Source organism: Mustela lutreola, chromosome 16 (genome assembly GCF_030435805.1).
Source record: "Mustela lutreola isolate mMusLut2 chromosome 16, mMusLut2.pri, whole genome shotgun sequence".
In the NCBI taxonomy this organism is placed as follows: domain Eukaryota; kingdom Metazoa; phylum Chordata; class Mammalia; order Carnivora; family Mustelidae; genus Mustela; species Mustela lutreola.
Window position 1 is genome coordinate 51,563,393 of NC_081305.1, and position 16,213 is coordinate 51,579,605.

At 41.9% G+C, this 16,213-nt stretch overlaps 1 pseudogene; it reads left to right on the forward strand.

Moving 5' to 3' along the window:
* The first annotated feature begins 6,258 nt into the window (after nucleotides 1-6,258).
* LOC131817680 (zinc finger protein 850-like) lies at nucleotides 6,259-15,025 on the forward strand (annotated as a pseudogene).
* The last annotated feature ends 1,188 nt before the right edge of the window (nucleotides 15,026-16,213 follow it).

A 16,213-nucleotide genomic window follows, 5' to 3' on the forward strand; every position in this document is an offset into this window, starting at 1 on the left:
GAGGCCTATGTATGTTTTACATACAATTTTGTCACCACTACACTAGAAGAGAAGGAAAAATCCATCACTGGGGCACCTGGGTGGCTCAGTGGGTTAAAGCCTTTACCTTCAGCTTGGGTCATGATCCCAGGGTCCTGGGATCGAGCCCCATATCGGGCTCTCTGCTGGTTGGGGAGCCTGCTTCCTCCTCTCTCTGCCTGCCTCTCTGCCTACTTGTGATCTGTCTGTCAAATAAATAAATAAAAATATTTAAAAAAATCTATCACTGGGACACAGAATTAGTTCAGGCACTTGGCACTGGAAGTTGTGAGGACAGATAAAACATGATGTTGCGACAGTTTGAGAGGAAGGTAAGTGGTATGGAATGAAATATGGAAAAGTCTTGAAATGTGAACAAAGATGTGGTAGAAAGGTCCCTTTGGTCACTACAAGGCCTAAGGAAGCTAGTCATGAAGAGCAAATGGGACACAGATGCCTTTCTGGGAAATGTGGCTGTCTAGGACATCTGATGCTTTTCTCATGATGTAATGTATTCCCTGCTGTCCTGAGGGCCAGTTGCTATTGGATGACAGATAATTGTACTCTTTGGGGCCCATATGCATGGAGTGTGTGGAGAGGGGGTATTAGTTGATTTAAACATGGTGGCCTATCTTAAAGATGTCACATGACAGAGTAAATGTTGAAGACGAATAAGGCTGCCAAACAATACCAGTGAGAACCAGCCAGGTGTCTGTTCTGACTTAGTTCCTGCAGAGGTTGTCAAATTTTGTCTGGTCAGAATCACTGGGAACACCTTAAATGTGGAGCCCTGTGCCCAGCCTTCTATTACCATGTCAGTTGCTCTGGGGTGCAGCCCACCACCTTTCCTTTCTTACCCAGTCTCAGGTGACTGGGGACTACACCTTGTGACCCTATATCTGGAGAAACATTCATAGTTGGTTTCTTCAGGAAAGGTAGTAGCCCGTGGGTAATGTAGTGAGATACACAGGTGATGCTGAGCTTGTGGCAGGACCGAATGCCATTCTCTGTTGCAGGGCAGGACCATAGACTGGGCTCTGAGGCTGCCCAGATTCACTGATGAGGCTTCCTGCTCTGGCAGAGCAAAAGGATATGCTAAATGCTTGGTCAGTGCTGGCTTGGTTTTCTCACCAGAAGCCTGTAAGAGAGGCTCTGAGGTTGTCTAGGGTCTCTGTTCATGCTTCTAATGGTGTAGGAATGGAGGCTAGGAGCAGCCGTGGGAAGTAACTTAGAACATGCATAGCTACCCGGACAAAGAACATAGAATGCCATAGTTCAGAGCATTGGCTGGACACCCAAGTCAGTTACAGGTGCTGACAATTTCCCTTAGCCAGGTAGGTTCATCTAAACAGGGGAATAGGCAATCAGTGGACATTGTCTGTAATGGACTCCCACCCACACTGATAGCTTTTGGGTGAAAGATTTCTACCATGTCGTTGAATGAATGCTACTTTGTTAGGTTCACAGAGTTGCCAGGGATGTGTCTTTGGTGCTACAGTGTGCATCTTGGGTACCTTCCAGACCTTTGCAGTTGGCCCTATGGCCGATGGTTGGAAGATCTTAAAGTCAAACCTTCCAGGTACATTAACTTTGTGATTTACCCTGCATGTGACTGTACAACAGCGCCAGGTGAGCAGCAAGAGATCATGATGGAAAATGTATCTGTACTGCGGGGGATATCTGAGACAATTCACACATGTGCCTTATACAGTATTGTCACTCTTCCTTGAAGTCATGTGGTGACCTCGTGATCTGCGTGAGCATTTCCTTGATTGATGTTTTAGTTATAATGGTCATTCCACTCGTATTTGTGAATAAGAAAGCTTGGTAGTATAGTGAGAGCATCTTGATCTTGGGTCAAGGACAGGTGAGTTTATTGTACAGGAAAACAGATGGGCTATTTTCATGGCCAAGGATCGGGCATATATGCTAGATGTTCCTTGAAGATACTGGGGTTTCCTATGCTCAGAGTGTCCAACACAACCCCACCACATGTGCAGTATGTTCCTGTTTGAGTTGGGGGGTGGCGGCTGGCCAATGAAATTAGTATGATGAATATGTTTATGATGTTTGTTGTGTCTTGAGTCATAAGGCACTTGAACTTTGACCTGGGAACCTTTTGTCTTTTGCCAGTATTGGAACACTTTTACAGACTACCGGGTTACAGTACAGAATGTGTGTCATCTTGGAATTTTTATATTTATTGAGATTATCTGTGGACTTTATTCCAAACAAAATAGACATTCATAGGTCTGTTTCTTGTTTGTTCGTTTAAGTTGTTGTTTTGTTTGTACACATAAGTGAATACATATAGTATTTGTATGTCACTTAGTTCACATCACATAACACCTTCTGGGTCAAACCACATATCACAAATGACAAGATAGAAAGAAAAAAGGTGAAAGAGACACAAATACAATGAATAGCCTGAATGTTACCAGTGTGGAATGGAAAAGCATGATGGGCAACATGAGGAAGTGGGAATTTGAAGTACAGGCTTTGTGGGGTGAAAAGAATGCAGGGACCTCTTCCGATGGTTTTCCCATAGCATTTTATGTGCCAGATATTAGTTAGCTATTGGTGAGTATAGTAGCACCTATAGAGTTGTTGAATCCCCATGTTGTACACCTAATGTAATGGGACATTTTAATGTTTATATTAATAGAAAGGGAATCAAGATGGATATCAAGAAGCATATACATGTGTAGATTACTGTATTGTCTTAGGAAGTTGCAGGTAAAGAAAACTAAACCTACTCTTCCAAGGAAGCTAATCCTAAGTACTCACAGTATGATAAAGTCCTAGGGAAGCAAACTGATCGGTATCACCGTGGAGATAAACGTTCCTTAATGTAGAAGGGAAGGGACAGGGAAAGAGAAGCATGTGCCCAGCAGAGCAAAGAAGGGAACTGGAAGACCAAGAAGAGCCTGTGGTCCTCACAGGCAGCCCAGGAAGAGCAGCCCAGGCTGTCCATGGAAGAACAGTCATTTCTGTGAGAGCTTCTTAACTCCATTTCCTTGAATTTGGTCTCTCTCCTTTCACCTCTGAGGAGCATCAGGAAGGCTTTTCTTTGGAAGTGGATACTTTGGGGAAGACCCGAAAGTGCAACCAGGTTGTAAAGCTGCTTATTTTAGACAAAGTCAATTTTCAGAGGGAAGCCTAGGTTCAAATAAGTGATCCTGTACCCTGATCATGGGTATTAGTAAAAAATGCAGGAGAAACTTGAAATTGATAAAGGCCATAGAGGAGGTGGGATCCAAGGTACAAAATCCAGTGTTGCACCCAGAAGCAATTTGCACCTTCATTTCTTGTGAAAGAGTGAGCTATTTCCATAAGTATGGTGGTAGGGGAAATTGAAGAAAGATATCTAAGAGGAGGTCCAGAGAAGTGTGATTGGGTTAAGTTTGTTATGCAGGAGTAGGGTTGGCTTGAATGAAGAGTGAAGGGAAGCGAAGGACTCCATACTCACCTGTATGCTCTGCCCCCTTTTTAGGAACCTTTGAAACTATTGTGATTCAGCCCTGGAATTTTGAGCGGATCATGCATTGTTGATCAGTGGCACATGTGCGAAAAGTAGAAACTCACACGGCATCCAAACATCCAAATCACACTATAAATTATAACAGGATCTTGAGTTCATTGTCATTCTCATTAACATTGGTGATGTGCAAATCTAGCTCAGCCAGACTCCTCCATTATTCTACTCTGGACGTCATGTCTTTAGGACATTAGTTTGATATCTCTGCCTTATATGCCATTAATCAGGATATATTCTCTTCAGTCTCTAGATTATTTTGGGTATGGGTTATCCCACGACATCCACATAAATTTAGGATGGATTTTTATTTTTGTCCAAAAATGGCATCGGAGTTTTGGTAGAGATGGCATTTTGTGTAGATCACTTCAAGATTTACTGTGTTTCCATTATTCCAGTTAAAGAATATAGTTAGGTTTCTAATATAGGTTAGGTTACTAGGATTCCTGCAGAGTATATTGCACTTTTCATCGTTTCTGGTTTAACCTCTACCCTTATGTTAAATTGGAAGCATTTATTGGGGGGTTTGGTTGCCATAAATGTATGATGTTTCTGTTTGGGGAATTGTTCTTTGTTGTGTAGAAACAAAACTCATTTTTATTGTGTTGGTTTGTGTACCAGCTTTATAAAATCCATATGAATTTTAACAGGATTAAAAGAATTAATTCTCATAATTCTAGGAGAAGAAATGGCAGTGGCGTAGGAGGGTCCTAGACTCATTTGTCCTGTGAAGAGCACCACTAGGTAAAAGTCAGGTCATTCTAAATTTACCAAACATTGGGCTGAAGAGTGACAGGAGAAACTACTCAGGTAATAGTAGAAAAGAGGCCACAAGGAAGATGGAGATAGTGTGGAGACATGGTTTAGGGAGGAAAGGAGTATAGCATTGTAGAGGGCAGGGAGCCCCTGCTGTGCGGTAGGTTTCTTGACAGAAGAGCACTCAGGGGAATGCCTAAGGAGGTTTCCCAAAGCCATTGGCTTGGAGAAAGAGAAGGGCTGAATTTCATGATTTCTTGGAACCAGCACATCTTAGAGCCTGGAGGTTTAATGGTCAGCAAACCTAGAGGTTTGGATGGAATAGAATCAGGAGGACACCTGGGTGATCCTGGAGAGAAGGCTGGCAAACAACCTGTTGGCACCAAGTGTGGAAACAGTCATCTGAAGGACACCTGGGGCGCACAGTGGGGAGAGTATTCAGTAGTCTAGGAGCACATTCTTCAGAGGAAACATTCAGTGACATGTGGCTTCCAAAACATAGGAGCCCTCTCCTGTCCTGTAGCATAAAGACTGAGACCCACTCAGTGAGGACACCGGTTGTCTGTCTTGCTTGCACCCGGCCTCACCCCCTGTGATCTGAGGGGACTACGCTTCTCAGTGAGGCTTGTCTCAGGCTAAGCAAGGTCATCCCCGGTCCACATCACGTCTCTGAGCAGGGATTCTGCAGGGCTGCAGTCCTGGTGGAGTTAATGTCAGGTCTCCTTTCACAATTGGAGCAGAGCTCACCTAGTTCAAACTGGCCACATTCAGGCCAGGAACCAAATACTGCCCATAGCAGGCAAGGAGAGACTCTGCAGACCACTGGTCTGAAGATACAACAGGACACATCACTGATTTTTCTAATGGACAGAGGCAAGTGGAGACTTAGAGAAATGCCAAGATGAAAGAATTTATACCAAGGAAAACCAACAGATAAGACCAAGGTCAGAGATAATATGGAAAGAGTAGTGAGGAGCTTGATTCAGAATTTAAGATTGCAATGATAAGGATACTCAAGGAGTGAAAAAACATTAGTGAGAACTTTACCACAGAGATAAGAGCTAAGAAATAATAGGGTGCTTGGAGCCTCACATGGGGAAGTACTGACTCTTGATTTCTGCTCAAATCATGATCTCAGGGTCCTGGGATACAGGCTCAAGTCACACTGTGTATTCAGTGTGATGCCTGCATGTGATTCCCTCTCTCTGTAGCTCCCACCCAAAATCTTGTTATTCCCCTCTCAAGTATTGTTGCCTCTTATAGTTTTATTTCTACAGTCAGTGATACTTTGTCAGCTTTCACTTCTTCACTTGTCATTATAGTCAGTCTTTTCATTGTTGTTATTCTTTATTTACTTCATGGGCTGTCAGTGTTGTTGATCTTTTCTGCCAAACAACTCTTCCTGTTCTTGATATGTTCCTTTTTTACTGTACTCTTGATTGATTCAGTTCAGTTTTCTGTTTCCATATCGTACATTCTTCTGCTAAGTTTGAGCTCATATCCTTTTTGTGATTGTTAGAGATACAGGAAATGGATTTCTCTTACACTGAGACCATATCACAGAATTATCTATTAGGATATATCGTCAATATGTTGTGTACCATGTTACGTTTTCATGGGGAAATGAGGTCCTGATGACTCCTTGTCAGCCATCTTTCTGACTTTGTCTGAATGACTTGATACTTCTCTATTAGAAGTCTTCAGTATATTCTTAGGAATGTAGTAAGTGCAATGATTTTACTTTTATTTGGTATCTTTCAGCTGTATCTTCACATGAGACCCAGAGTTTCCTGCTGGAGTGTAGCATAGAATGTTCTTTCCAGAATGGGTCAACGCACAGATACAAAGATACTGCTGTTGAGATTTTATACTTATGCACAGACTGGGACAATGATGGGGAGAGGGAAGTGCCTCAAAGAAATCCTGGACGATATACCCAAACCAAGGAAATGTCCCTTAATGAGAATGTCACTGCCCTAAATGGTGAGGAATATAAACCGCTGCAGAAAACCTCCCTTTTTAAGTCAACTGTTTCTGCAGAGCAGTGTGCTTCTGTCAGCACAAGCTCCAATCAGATAGGCAACTATAGCGATTTGTGGAAAGACCACTTGGAACATCTGGAAAGTAACCTAGTCCATGCTGAGAGTAATGATTTGAGCCACTTGGAAAATAGGATTGGTCTGACTTTAAATCAGAGATTTGGAAATGAACAAAGTCCTCAGTGGGATTCATATGAGAGGAACTTCACTGAGGAGTCGACCCTACAGTATGACCAAAGGCTTTTCACTGGAGACAGAATTACTCAATGCACTGAATCTGAGAAAATATTGAAAGAGGGCTCCTGTGTTCACAGATGTGTCATTGATACGTTTGCCGAGAAGCATGAATGTGATAAATGTGGGAAAGGCTTTCATCCAAGCTCTAACTTCAATATACATAATGGTCACCATTTGGAAGACAGTCTTCATAAAGATAATGAACGTGGGAAAGCTCATAACCAGTCCTCCAGTGTTGCTGATCATCAGAGAATTGATGAGGGAAAAAGTCCATTCACATCTAATAAACCAGGGACCATGTTTAGTCAGTCCTCAAGCCTAAACATCAATGAGATAATACCTCAGGGAGAGAAAACTTACATTTTTAAGGAATGTGGTAAATCCTTTGACTGCCACTCAACAGTATCTCAACATCAGCGAATGCATACTGGAGAAAAAGTATACAAATGCAAAGAAGCTGGTCAAAGTTTTAAGGACTGTTTATCAACACATGGACATTCGCAGATCTATTCTGGAGAGAAACCCTGCAAATGTCATGAATGTGGCAAGGCTTTTAATAATCATTCAAGTCTTAATAGATCGCACGAAATTCATATTGTAGGGAAAAATTACAACTGTAATGAATGTGCCAATGCCTTTACATCATTATCAAAACTTATTCAACATCAGAGAATTCATAGTGGAGATAAACCTTACCAGTGTCAACAATGTGGCAAAAGGTTTAACCACAGCTCAAGCCTTACTCGACATCACAGAATTCATACTGGAGCAAAACCTTACAAACGTCTAGACTGTGGCAAGACCTTCAAGTGGAGGTCACATCTTTCTCAACATCACAACCTTCATAACGCAGAGAAAACTTACCAATGTCAAGAATGTGGCAAGAGCTTTAACTGGAGGTCATGTCTTGCTAAGCATAAGACAGCTCATTGTGGAGAAAAATCTTACCAATGTGAAGAATGTGGCAAGTCCTTTAAGGACAGCATAACTCTTATTGAACATCACAGAACTCATACTGGAGAGAAACCTTACCAATGTCAAAAATGTGGCAAGAGCTTTAATTGGAGGTCATCCTTTTTTCAACATCAGAGAACTCATACTGGAGAGAAACCTTACAAATGTCAAAAATGTGGCAAGAGCTTTATCCACAACTCAAAACTTATACAACATCACAAAATTCATACTGGAGAGAAGCCTTACCAATGTCAAGAATGTGGCAAAGCCTTTACCAGGAGGGCAATTCTTTCTCAGCATCAGAAAACTCATAGTGCAGAGAAACCTTACCAATGTCAAGAATGTGGCAAGGCCTTTACCAGGAGGGCAATTCTTTCTCAGCATCAGAAAACTCATAGTGCAGAGAAACCTTACCAATGTCAAGAATGTGGCAAGGCCTTTACCAGGAGGGCAATTCTTTCTCAGCATCAGAAAACTCATAGTGCAGAGAAACCTTACCAATGTCAAGAATGTGGCAAGGCCTTTACCAGGAGGGCAATTCTTTCTCAGCATCAGAAAACTCATAGTGCAGAGAAACCATACCGATGTCAAAAATGTGGCAAGAGCTTTAACCAGAGGTCATCCCTTGTTCATCATCACAAAACTCATACTGGACAGAAATCTTATAAATGTCATAAATGTGGTAAGGCCTATGCCGTCCATTCACAACTTACTAGACATCACAAAATTCATACTGGAGAGAAACCTTACCAATGTCAAGAATGTGGCAAGGCCTTTACCAGGAGGGCAATTCTTTCTCAGCATCAGAAAACTCATAGTGCAGAGAGACCTTACCAATGTCAAGAATGTGGCAAGGCTTTTACCAGGAGGACAATTCTTTCTCAGCATCAGAAAACTCATAGTGCAGAGAAACCTTACCAATGTCAAGAATGTGGCAAGGCCTTTAACTGGAGGTCATGTCTTGCTAAGCATAAGACAGCTCATTGTGGAGAAAAATCTTACCAATGTGAAGAATGTGGCAAGTCCTTTAAGGACAGCATAACTCTTATTGAACATCACAGAACTCATACTGGAGAGAAACCTTACCAATGTCAAAAATGTGGCAAGAGCTTTAATTGGAGGTCATCCTTTTTTCAACATCAGAGAACTCATACTGGAGAGAAACCTTACAAATGTCAAAAATGTGGCAAGAGCTTTAATTGGAGGTCATCCTTTTTTCAACATCAGAGAACTCATACTGGAGAGAAACCTTACCAATGTCAAGAATGTGGCAAGGCCTTTTGTTACAAGTCATCCCTTACTCAACATCACAGATTTCATACTGGAGAGAAACCTTACCAATGTCAAAAATGTGGCAAGAGCTTTAACCGGAAGTCATCCCTTACTCAACATCACAGAATTCATACTGGAGAGAAACCTTACCAATGTCAAAAATGTGGCAAGAGCTTTAACCGGAATTCACTCCTTATTGAACATCAAAGCATTCATACTGGAGAGAAACCATACCAATGTCAAAAATGTGGCAAGAGCTTTAACCACAGGTCATCCCTTATTCCACATCAAAAAACTCATACTGGAGAGAAATCTTATAAATGTCATGAATGTGGTAAGGCCTATGCCTTCCGTTCAGAACTTACTCGACATCACAAAATTCATACTGGTGAGAAACCTTACCAATGTCAAGAATGTGGCAAAGCCTTTATCCACAACTCAAAACTTATACGACATCACAGAATACATACTGGACAGAAACCTTACCAATGTCAGGAATGTGGCAAGGCCTTTTCCAGGAGGTCACACCTTTCTCAGCATCAGAAAATTCATACTGGACAGAAACCTTACCAATGTCAGGAATGTGACAAGGCGTTTACCAGGAGGGAAATTCTTTCTCAGCATCAGAAAATTCATAGTGCAGAGAAACCTTACAAATGTCAAGAATGTGGCAAGAGCTTTAACTGGAGGTCATCCCTTTTTCAACATCACAGAATTCATACTGGAGAGAAACCATACCAATGTCAAAAATGTGGCAAGAGCTTTAAACGTAAGTCATCCCTTATTCAACATCACAAAACTCATACTGGACAGAAATCTTATAAATGTCATGAATGTGGTAAGGCCTATGCCATCCATTCACAACTTACTCAACATTACAAAATTCATACTGGAGGGAAATCGTACCAATGTCAAGAATGTGGCAAGGCCTTTACCAGGAGGGCAATTCTTTCTCAGCATCAGAAAACTCATAGTGCAGAGAAACCTTAGCAATGTCAAGAATGTGGCAATGCCTTTAACTGGAGGTCAGGTGTTATTAAGCATAAGAGAGTTCATTGTGGAGAAAAATCTTACCAATGTGAATAATGTGGCAAGTCCTTTAAGGACAGCATAACTCTTATTGAACATCACAGAACTCATACTGGAGAGAAACCTTACCAATGTCAAAATGTGGCAAGAGCTTTAATTGGAGGTCATCCCTTTTTCAACATCAGAGAACTCATCCTGGAGAGAAACCTTACCAATGTGAAGAATGTGGCAAGGCCTTTTGTGACAGGTCATCCCTTACTCAACATCACAGATTTCATACTGGAGAGAAACCATACCCATGTCAAAAATGTGGCAAGAGCTTTAACCGGATGTCATCCCTTATTCAACATCACAAAACTCATACTGGACAGAAATCTTATAAATGTCATCAATGTAGTAAGGCGTATGCTGTTCGTTCACAGCTTACTAGACATCACAAAATTCATACTGGAGAGAAACCTTACCAATGTCAAGAATGTGGCAAGGCCTTTATCCACAACTCAAAACTTATACAACATCACAGAATTCATACTGGACAGAAACCTTACCAATGTCAGGAATGTGGCAAGGCCTTTACCAGGAGGGCAAATCTTTCTCAGCATCTGAAAACTCATAGTCCAGAAAAACCTCACCAATGTCAAAAATGTGGGAAGAGCATTAACTAGAACTCAGACCTTATTCGACATCACAGAATTCATACTGGAGAGAAACCTTACAAATGTCATGAATGTGGTAAGGCCTATGCCGTCTGTTTACAACTTACTAGACATCACAGAATTCGTACTGGAGAGAAACCTTACAAATGTCAAAAAGGAGGGAAGAGCTTTAACTGAAACTGAGACCTTATTTAACATCACAGAATTCATACTGGAGAGAAATCTTACCAGTGTCATGAATGTGGCAAGGCATTTAAGGTTAACTCACACCTCAGTCAACATAGCAGAACTCATACTAGAGCCTAACCCTATAAATTCCAAAATGGTGGGAAGGCCTCTAACTGGTGATCAAGGCTTAGTCAGCATCAGAGAATTCGTTATGGAAGGACATCGTACCAATATCAAGACTGTGGCAAGGCCTTTAACCACAACTCACGCCTTACTCAACATTACAGAATTCATATTGGAGAGAAAACTTACCAATATCAAGTGTGTGGCAAGGCGTTTATACATACAGCTCAACACTTATTCGACATCACAGGATTCATACTAGAGAGTAACCTGACAAATGTCAAGAATGTGGCAAGGCCTTTAACTGGAGGTCAAATGTTACTGAGCATCAGGTTATTCATCCTGGAGAGAAAGCTTACCAAGGTCAAGAATGTTGTTAGGCTGGGCTCTTGGGTGGGTCAGTGGGTTGAGCGACTGCCTTCGGCTCAGGTCTTGATCCTGGACTTTCTGGATCGAGTCCCACATCCGGCTCCCAGCTCCTTGGGGAGTCTGCTTCTCCCTCTGACCTTCTCTCTCATGCTCTCTCTCACTCATTCTCTCTCAAATAAATAAATTTTTAAAAAATCCTTAAAATTAAAAAAAAAAGAATATTGTTAGGCCTTTACATGCACTCAGTCCTCACTAAACATCATAATATTCATACTAGATAGAAGGTTTGCCAGTGTATAGAATGTAAGAACAGGGGTACCTGGGTGGCTTAGGCAGTTCTGCAGCTCCCTTCGGCTCTGGTGATGATCCCAGGGTCCCAGGATTGAGCTCTGCATCGGGCTACCTGCTCAGCGGCCAGCATGTTTCTCCCTCTCCCCGTGTCTGACCCTCCTCTCTACTTGTGTTCTCTCTCCACTCTCTACTTGTGTTCTCTCTCCATCTCTCTGTCAAATAAATAAATAAAATCTTAAAGAACAAAAGAAAAAGAATGTGAACAAAATTGTTAAAGACTGATCACTGATTCATGCCTACAAGATAATTCATATTAAATAAGAACCTCACAAATACAAACTGTGTAGCAAGTCCTTTGTCCAGCATGCACGCCTTCTAAACAGAGAATTCATACTGCAAAGACACCGGATGAATAATGTGGCCAAACCTCTAGCAGGCACACAACTCTTGCTGCCCATCACAGAATTCACCCTGCAGAGAAAATTATGGATGTAATGAATGTGAGAGAGTGCCTAAGAACTGCTCCCTCCTCACTCCATATGAGAGATTTTAAATAGGAGAGTTAGTGTACAAATACTAAGAATGTGTCTGATCTCTCAGTGGGACTCCCAACTTTCTTCACATCGTTGTTTTCATACAGGAGTGAAAGTGTGAAATGTAAATAACATGGTCAAGCCTGTAACTGGAATTCAGCTCTTACTCAATATGTCATAATGCATACTAGACTCATACCCTTGGAGCATCGTGAATGCAGAGAGGCCTTCATTTTAGTGTATGTTGGAGCACACACCAGAGAGTGCATTAAGGAAAGTCAATTGAAAATTAGCAATGTTTAGAAAACTATTGAATTGAACATCAGATGCCAATGAATGTTACAGAAATCAAGCCAATGGAATACATTATTCACTCTCCTCAGACATTACCCTGCATGAAAATAGTGATTATAGGGAGAAATCAGACTTGAACACTTAGAAAATGTGTATGGTAGACTGTTGAACAGATTTAGGGGATGGACTTTTTCATATATATAAGAATTACAGTATTTTTAAATTTTTACATTAACCCTATTTGAGATTTGTGACTAACAATATATTTTTAAAGATTTTATTTATTTATTTGATAGAGAGAGATCACAAGTAGATGGAGAGGCAGGCAGAGAGAGATAGAGAGATGGAAGCAGGCTCCCTGCCGAGCAGAGAACCCGATGCGGGACTCGATCCCAGGACTGTGAGATCATGACCTTAGCGGAAGGCAGTGGCTTAACCCACTGAGCCACCCAGGCGCCCTGTTACTAACAATATTAATGTGTTTCCTCTGAAATCACTCTGAAAAATTTCTCTGTTCCTCGTGGGTGTGTAAGAAATCGGGCTGATTGTTGCTACGCCAAAGATATTACATGTCCTGCTCCTTTAAGTGGGATGCATGCGTACCTAATTTTCCATGGAAGAGGACCGTATGATATACAATATATGAAATACATCTCAGTGGAGATGATGCTTATGTTTTTAACACTGATGTAAGATTCTATGGGATAGCTATTCACAGTACAGACTTCTGCATGTATTGAAACTAAGGAACTTTCTGAATATTAGAAATAGGAGGTTTTCCTTATTGTTCTTTAAAAAATGAGGTAGCTGTGCGGTGAACTCTGAATATATCTTCCTAAGTGCAATTGGTAGAGAGTATGACTTGATGTGGTTAAATGAGGAAATCCTGACAGATGACTGCAGGAGGGTAGATAACTCTTCCCTACAGTGCCATACCACTGGACATACACATTTATGAGCAATGTACCTCAATCTTGAAATTTTTAGAAATAGGTACTCCCACATCCTTCAGACAACACCTGAATGCTTTTGCATATGTGTATTCTGTATTTTGAACGGTGACAATAGAGTGGATTTGAGATGCATAATTCAGTGTATGTGTGAACTTAATATATTTCATTAATAAAACCTAGTGTTTTTTTTTTAAGATTTTGTTTATTTATTTGACGGAGATCAAAAGTAAACAGAGAGGCAGGTAGGTGGGGGGGGTGAAAGAGGCTCCCTGCTGAGGAGGGAACTCGATCTAGGTCTCGATCCCAGGACCCTGAAATCAGAACACAAACCAAAGGCAGAGGCTTTAACCCCCTGAGCCACCCAGGCACCCCAAACCTAGTGTGTTTTAACATATGGATATGGGTTTGTCATGAATGATGTGTTATTCTACATCTAGTGTTCATCTATCCCATTGAAGGTTGTAAGGAGCTGATCAAGTCAACCACCTGTTTGGTACTGGAATAAAACAATAAACCTAGTAATCTATTTTCCTAGTAGTCTGAACATTTTAAGGGATACGTGATTCTTTTCCCCCTAGTCTCCTCTTTGTGAATATGATGATATTACAGTGGGTGTATTACCGAGGTATGTAACATAGAGATACTGTCAGCGTTGTAGCTCACGTACTCCAAGATGCTGGTACTTGGCATCAATTTTGTGTAGCTAATAGTTTAGTTGGGTCCTTTCCCTGACAGGAGCCCTTCTCACTAGTGCATTTCTCCGTCAGCACGCTGCAGGATCTCAAGTTAGTAGAAACATCTGATACTGTCCTTGTGAGCCACCATCTGTCCTTTCTTCCGGTGCTTTCCCTTCCCTGTCCCTTAGAGAAGACTCCCCCTCCCGTAGGCCTTCCCTAAATCTGTTTTGGTCAGAATGGTATATTCTGGACTTAGACGTGGGACTCTCTAGCACTGGACCATGGCCCCAAATGAAAGTGTGTGCCCCCCATCCTATACTTAGTGTTGTTTTGATGTGTCTTTGAGGCACACATGCACATATGACCATGCTCTGTGTGTCATAGATACCCCATAAGAAAGAGAAATCTACCCTAATAGGAGTGATGTTGCAGCCCAGGTAAGAGAAAGAAAATATTTAAGATGAAGAATTAGCATGTACAGGAGGAGAACTGTCCCAAGTTGCCCAAGTGACTCCCTAGATGTAGAAACATAACTTCTGTTTGTTTTATGACCTAGTTATCTCCAGATCTCCAGTTATATTCGCCCTCATTTTTCTTTCCAGCTTTGTAGGCATCACAACCATTCTTTTTTTGCCTGTGCTACAGAGACAGTGTCCTCAGAAAATGCTTAATTGAAATTAGACAGATGGAAAGCCGATTGGTATTAAGACATTTAGCACAATGATGTGGGATGTGAATCTAAGTAAAAGGAGGAAGGCACCATCCCTAGAGAGAAAGACAAGACCTGTTAATAGGAAATATGAGGAAAATTTTCCGCTGTAGAAAGGGACCCAGAGGTAGCTCCCTTTAGTCACTGCAAAGGCACAAGGAGGTCTTGCTGGTGTCATCTGATGAATACCTGTAATGGGGGAAACAAAATGGCAAATGTGGGTTTCTCATGAGTGGGGAGGTCCTGCTTCAACCTGATGATTCGATAGACCTCCTGTGTCTTCCTGAGGACTAATGCTGTTGGATGTCAGTGATTACTGTACTTCCCTGCCTAGATCTATGACAAGGAATGGAGGAAGGTGTTTGATGATGCAGTCATGTGGGCAGCTTTAAGACGTCATGTGGTAGAATAGATGTTTGAGATGAAGAAGCCTTCTGGACAGTGGAATAGGCTGGATCAGCTGGGCATGTGGTGTGGTTGCTCCCTTGTTTCCCAGGTAGATGACCCCAGTCAAGGTCAGATCCAGTGTGGTTGGGTTATCCTTCAGAGAAGCTGCTTCAGTGCTGTACAGGACCTTCCTCCCTTTCTTCAGCACCCTCATGGCTGTAGTTCCAGGGGCCCCTGGGTGACACAGTTATTAAGTGTCTGCCTTAGGCTAAAGTCATGAGCCCTGCCTTGGGCTCAACTCAGTGGTGAGTTGATTTCTCTCTCTTCTCTGCCCATCACTACCCACCAACACGAGTGCCTCTCTCATTCTCTCAAATAGAATATATTTTAAAAAGATCTTATTTATTTATTTGACAGAGAGAGAGAGAGATGACTAGCAGGCACAGTGAGTAGGGGAAGTATGGTAGCTGCTGAGCAGAGAGCCAAACATGGGGCCCTATCCCAGGACCCTGAGACCATAATCTGAGCTGAAGGCAGAGGTTTAACACCCTGAGCCACCCAGGCACCCTCTCAAATAAAATATATAAAAATAAGAGAAATGTGTAGCTCTTTCTCAGCACAAGTCCCAACCATATGCCACTTCAATTAACTTACTAAGTTGCACCACAAATCATCACAGTTCTTCCTGATCACTGTGCTGAAGGATCCTACAATTTTGTTATCCAAAAACCCAAGCTGGTTGCCATTCCTTTGAAAAGCCAATGCATAAGGCATGAGTTTTGATTGGAATGGAATATCAGCATTATTCAGAAGGTGAGCCACTTGGAAAGAAGAGGGCTTATGGTCAAAATCAATTCCAAGGATTTTGCCAGGTCCTCAGAGTTTTAAACGAACTTGAGGACAGTGAATCGGTAAAAAGGGACCAGGGAAGTCTGACACAGTTCTTGTTGGCCTGTGCACTCACAGTGCCTCCTAAGGACCTGGATGTTATGTATGTGTCTCCATGCGTGGTTGTGCCAGAAGGTGGGATTACCAGTCTTTCTTGAAAACAATGTGTGATGTACACATGTAGAAAGAAGGGTTTCATCCATCCTTCATGGAAAGGTGCATGCAGAAATTTAGACTATTAAGTTGGCCCAACAGGTCAAGGCAGGGTTTCAATTTAAGTTAGAAACCTATCTTCTAGGGGCACCTGGATGGCTCAGTGGGTTAA